Source organism: Hylobates moloch, unplaced genomic scaffold, assembly GCF_009828535.3.
Source record: "Hylobates moloch isolate HMO894 unplaced genomic scaffold, HMol_V3 SCAFFOLD_21, whole genome shotgun sequence".
Lineage (NCBI taxonomy): Eukaryota > Metazoa > Chordata > Mammalia > Primates > Hylobatidae > Hylobates > Hylobates moloch.
The window spans coordinates 36099077-36105076 of NW_026652296.1; positions in this window are offsets into that span (position 1 = coordinate 36099077).

A 6000-nucleotide genomic window follows, 5' to 3' on the forward strand; every position below is an offset into this window, starting at 1 on the left:
GGTCAGCGAGGCCGGAGGGAGACAGAGGAAGCCCGTAGTCAGGGAGCTTGGGAGCTGCCTGCTGGGCAGGGAGGGGCTGTGGACACCAATCGGGCACTCTCAAGCCCTTCGCAGCCTGGCCCTCGCCCTCCTCTGGCCCGTCGGTGTTTCCCTTGGGAGTGGTGTGTGTCCCTAACTGGACTCATCCTGAGGAAGCTGCCTCCTGGAGCAGGTAGGATGCTGGAGCTCCGTGTGGCTGGCCTGGTTCTCTGCGAAGCCGCTCCTGAGAGCCTGCCTAGTGCAGAAGTGCCTTGAGCTGGCTGCTCTGCCTGCCTAAAATGGGGCATTGAGCACAGGAGCCTCTGGATCTGGTCCCCTGCCTGTTTTTGTACGGCTCTCAAGCTAGGAATACCTTTTACATTTTTAAATGATTGAAAAAAAATCCTGGCCGGGCGCGGTGGCTCACGCTTGTAATCCCAGCACTTTGGGAGGCCGAGGCGGGCGGATCACGAGGTCAGGAGATCGAGACCACAGTGAAACCCCGTCTCTACTAAAAATACAAAAAAATTAGCCGGGCGTGGTGGCGGGCGCCTGTAGTCCCAGCTACTCGGAGAGGCTGAGGCAGGAGAATGGCGTGAACCTGGGAGGCAGAGCTTGCAGTGAGCCGAGATTGCGCCACTGCACTCCAGCCTGGGTGACAGAGCGAGACTCCGTCTCAAAAAAAAAAAAAAAAAAAAAAAAGTGAAAAAAAATCCAAGTAATCATGGTGTTAAAATGATATGAAATTTGAATTTCAGTGTCCATAAATCAAGTTGGGACACAGCTTCTCTCATTCATTTACAGTTGTCTAAGTTTCTGTCACCCTTCGACAGCAGAGGTGAGCAGACAAAAGAGACTGTATGGCCTGCAAAGCCTGAAATATTTACTGGCTGCTCTTTACAGAAAGAGGTGGCCGTTCACTACCCTGGAGTGTGGACCTCTGGGCGAGGAACCCGTGTCCGTAGCGCTGCCTTGCACGTCCAGGCTCACAGGTGAGTCCTCAGGAAGGAGTCCCATTGGTTCTCTATGCAGCATGCCAGGCAACAGGGTGCTTGGGAGGGGAGGCAGGCTGGCCTGGGCAGGAGGATTCTTGGAGGCTCCTTTAAAATTCACTGCCTCACTCAGGGTGATGCACATTAAAACTCCACGGAGCCAGGTGTGGTGGCATGCACCTGTAGTTCCAGCTACTCCGAAGCTGAGGTGGGAGAATCACTTGAGCTCAGGAGTTTGAGTCCAGCCTGGGCAACTTAGTGAGACCCTATCTGTTCAAAAAATGACAACAGCATAATAGGACAGCAGTACTCCCCCCAGAACAGTTAATATTAAAATTACAGACAGTACCAAGTGCTAGCATGGATTTGAAGCAACTGGAATTCTCACACACTGCTAATGGCAGAGTAAAATGTTACAGCCATGTTGGTAGGTTTTTTTTTTTGAGACGGAGTTTTGCTCTGTCGCCCAGGCTGGAGTGTAGTGGCACCATCTCAGCTCACTGCAAGCTCCGCCTCCCGAGTTCACGCCATTCTCCTGCCTCAGCCTCCCAAGCAGCTGGGACTACAGGCGCCCGCCACCGCGTCTGGCTAATTTTTTTGTATTTTTAGTAGAGACGGGGTTTCACTGTGTTAGCCAGGCTGGTCTCGATATGCTGACCTCGTGATCCGCCCACCTCAGCCCCCCAAACTGCTGGGATTACAGGCGTGAGCCACCACGCCCAGCCACTGGTAGGTTCTTATAACCGGTTACAACTGGTTGGTAGGTTCTTATAAAGTTAAACATTCACATGCCATATGACCCAGCCATTCTGCCTTTGGATAATCATCCAAAAGAAATAAAAACATATGCCTATAAAAGACTTGCACAAGAATGGTCACAGAAGGCTTATTCATTAAAGCTCCAAAGAGGAAACAGCCCAGGGGACTATCAACAGGCAAATGAAGAAACAAAGTGTGGTATGTTCAAATAATTGATTACTATTCAACAATGAAAAGGAATGAGCTGCATGCATCCACCTGCATGAATCTCACAAACATCATGCTTAGCTGAAGGCCAGACACACAAGAGCAGACACTGGATGATGCCATTTACATAATGTTCCAGAACGGGTGACAGTAATACGTCATGATGGACATCAGACAGGGGCTGCTAGAGTCCAGGGGCAGGGTACTCTCGGAGTTTTCTGGGGTAATAGCAATGTTCTCTATTTTGATGGGGGTGTGAGCCACATGGGTGCATGCATTTGCCGAAATGATTTGAACTGTACACCTAAGATCTGTGTGTCCTATTATGTGGGGAAAAGAAAGAGAGATCAGATTGTTACTGTGTCTGTGTAGAAAGAAGTAGACATAGGAGACTCCATTTTGTTTTGTACTAAGAAAAATTCTTCTGCCTTGAGATGCTGTTAATCTGTAACCTTACCCCCAACCCCGTGCTCTCTGAAACATGTGCTGTGTCAACTCAGGGTTAAATGGATTAAGGGCTGTGCAAGATGTGCTTTGTTAAACAGATGCTTGAAGGCAGCATGCTTGTTAAGAGTCATCTCCACTCCCTAATCTCAAGTACCCAGGGACACAAAACACTGCGGAAGGCCTCAGGGACCTCTGCCTAGGAAAGCCAGGTATTGTCCAAGGTTTCTCCCCACGTGATAGTCTGAAATATGGCCTCATGGGAAGGGAAAGGCCTGACCGTCCCCCAGTCCGACACCCGTAAAGGGTCTGTGCTGAGGAGAATTAGTAAAAGAGGAAGGAATGCCTCTTTGCAGTTGAGACAAGAGGAGGGCGTCTGTCTCCTGCCCATCCCTGGGCAATGGAATGTCTCCATGTAAAACCTGATTGTATGTTCCATCTACTGAGATAGGAGAAAACTGCCTTAGGGCTGGAGGTGGGACATGCGGGCATCAATACTGCTCTTTAAGGCATTGAGATGTTTATGTGTATACATATCTAAAGCACAGCACTTGATTCTTTACCTTGTTTATGATGCAGAGACCTTTGTTCACGTGTTTACCTGCTGACCTCTCCACTATTATCCTATGACCCTGCCACATCCCCCTCTCCGAGAAACACCCAATAATGATCAATAAATACTAAGGGAACTCAGAGGCGGGCGGGATCCTCCATATGCTGAACGCTGGTCCCATGGGCCCCCTTATTTCTTTCTCTATACTTTGTCTCTGTGTCTTTTTCTTTTCCAAGTCTCTCGTTCTACCTAACGAGAAACACCCACAGGTGTGGAGGGGCAACCCACCCCTTCACACTGTGCACTAGTTACCAACATGTCTGTGTCCAGTGAGAGAGAACGCATTCATACTCAAAAAGTTATATGAAGCAAATTTATTACTTACAGACAGGCAGCAAGGGACAAGAGGAACACTCATTGCAAGCTGGTCGCCCGAGGCTTAGGAAATCTGCTCAGGGCAAATGGAGTCTCAATTGGGCATGCCCCACTTGCGCCACAGATGAGGGATGCCAGAGAGCAGCCTGCCCTGGGTTTAACATCCCAAGGTAATGTGATTTGCTGGGCAGTGCTGAAGGACATCCTATTTTCGGCAGGACACTGGAACTGACCTTGGGCTGTTCGGCCAGTTCTCTCTTATCTCAAGATGCTGCAACCCTAGTACATTCTGCAGTTACTCCTGAGAACCGCATGGTAAAAAGGGGACTGGGTCTATCCAAGGCCACCCAAACTGCCCTACAGTTGCCCCGGGGATGTTAAATTTCCCTGAATTCCAAGCTGTGCCTGCTCCCAAGGCTTCCGGAGAAAGTCGTAAGATAAGCCCTAAAGAGGACAGCAACGAGATACTTGAGGTGGCAGCATTCAGGGGAACTCTCCACAACAATCAGAGAGCTGACAGCAGAGGCAGGCAAGGGACATTAGCACCAACAGTGTATGCTACAGGCACCTACCACCATGTTCTAGACAGAGTGCCAGACATGCAGCAGTGAGCAGGACAGACCAACTTATTTGTTCTCATGGAGCTTCATTTCATAGTGGAACAAAGAATTTACCAATAAACAAGTCAGCAAACAAGTAATGACGGGTGTTGTGTCTTTGCAAAAATTATGACAATAAGAAAAATATGACATAGGAAAATTGCGACAGTGAAAGAAAGTTGACCTAACCAACTCCATCTTCTAACCTCCAATCTGCCTTTGTGCATTCCTGGGCATAGGCCAAACAAATTTGTGGAGAAACTTAGTTTATAATTTCACTTTAAACCAAATATAACAGCCCCTCCCTGAAACAAACCTCTTTCTTGCTTGGGGACCAGACCACCTTTGTGAAACTAACAAATTAGCCACAAGATTAAAAATTATGGGCCGGGCACGGTGGCTTACACCTGTAATCCCAGCACTTTGGGAGGCCAGGGTGGGCGGATCACCTGAGGTCAGGAGTTCGAGACCAGCCTGGCCGACATGGTGAAACCCTGTCTCTACTAAAAATATAAAAATTAGCTGGGCGTGGTGGCAGGCGCCTGTAATCCCAGCTACTCAGGAGGCTGAGGCAGGATAATCACCTGAACCCGGGAGGCAGAGGTTGCAGTGAGCCGAGATTGCACCATTGCACTCCAGCCTGGGGGACAAGAGCGAGACTTTGTCTCAAAAAAAAAAAAAAAAAAAAAAAATTATGACTTAGGAGTCATGCAGCCCGAAGCCACAAGATTCCTAACCTCCCCAATTGCTCCAATAGATAATATTACTATTATAAAACATAAGATTGGTGTTCAAGGTATTTTTCAGACCCTGCATTGTGATGGACTAGCCACCCAGACGGGTAAACTGGCTTATCTGGTCTTGTGACCCCCAACCCAGGAACTGACCCAGAGCAAGAGGAAAACTTCATCTCTTCAGGATTTCATCCCTAACCCAACCAATCAGCACTCACCATTCCCTAGCCCCCTGACTGCTAAACCATCTTTTAAAAACCCTAGCCTCCAGACTGGCACAATCCCAGCACTTTGGGAGGCCAAGGAGGGCAAATCATTTGAGAGCAGGAGTTTGAGACCAGCCTGGCCAACACGGTGAAACCCTGTCTCTACTAAAAATACAAATAATTAGCTGGGCATAGTGGCGTGCGCTTGTAATCCCAGCTACTTGTAAGGCTGAGGCACGAGAATCGCTTGAACAGGAGGTGGAGGTTGCAGTGAGCCTAGACTGCACCACTCCACTCCAGCCTGGGCAACAAAGCAAGACACTGTCTCAAAAACAAAACCCCCCCAAAAATTTCTTAGACTCCGAACTTGAGGAGAGGCTGATTTGAGGAGTAATAAGCCTCTGCTCTTCTGTTTAGCCAGCTCTATGTGTATTGAACTCTCCATTGCAACTCCCATCTTGAAAAATTGGCCCTATCTGGGCGACAGGCAAGAAGAAGCCATTGGGTGGTTACAGTGTGATGAGTGCTATGAGGGAAATAACATAAAGGGTGATAGAGAATAACTAGAGGAGGCTGGCCAGGCGCAGTGGCTCACGCCTGTAATCCCAGCACTTTGGGAGGCCAAGGCGGGTGGATCACGAGGTCAGGAGATCGAGACCATCCTGGCTAACACGGTGAAACCCCATCTCTACTAAAAATACAAAAAATTAGCCAGGCATGGTGGTAGGCGCCTGTAGTCCCAGCTACTCAGGAGGCTGAGGCAGGAGAATGGCTTGAACCCAGGAGGCGGAGCTTGCAGTGAGCCAAGACTGCGCCACTGCACTCCAGCCTGGGTGACAGAGCGAGACTCCGTCTCAAAAAAAAAAAAAAAAAAGAATAACTAGAGGAGGCCATTCTAGATAAAATGGTCTGAGGAGGTGACATTTGAGCTGAGTATTAAACATTGAGAAAGAATCTGGTGCAAGACCTTTCCAAGCATTGTATAATACACACAAAAGCCCATGCCAGCAAAAAGATTTTACTTTCACAAATTCTAGAAACTCTAAGAGTAAAAAATGGTGAAAAGAAAGGAAGTGATAACACATTTTGCCGAGTGCAGCGGGCAGAAACACG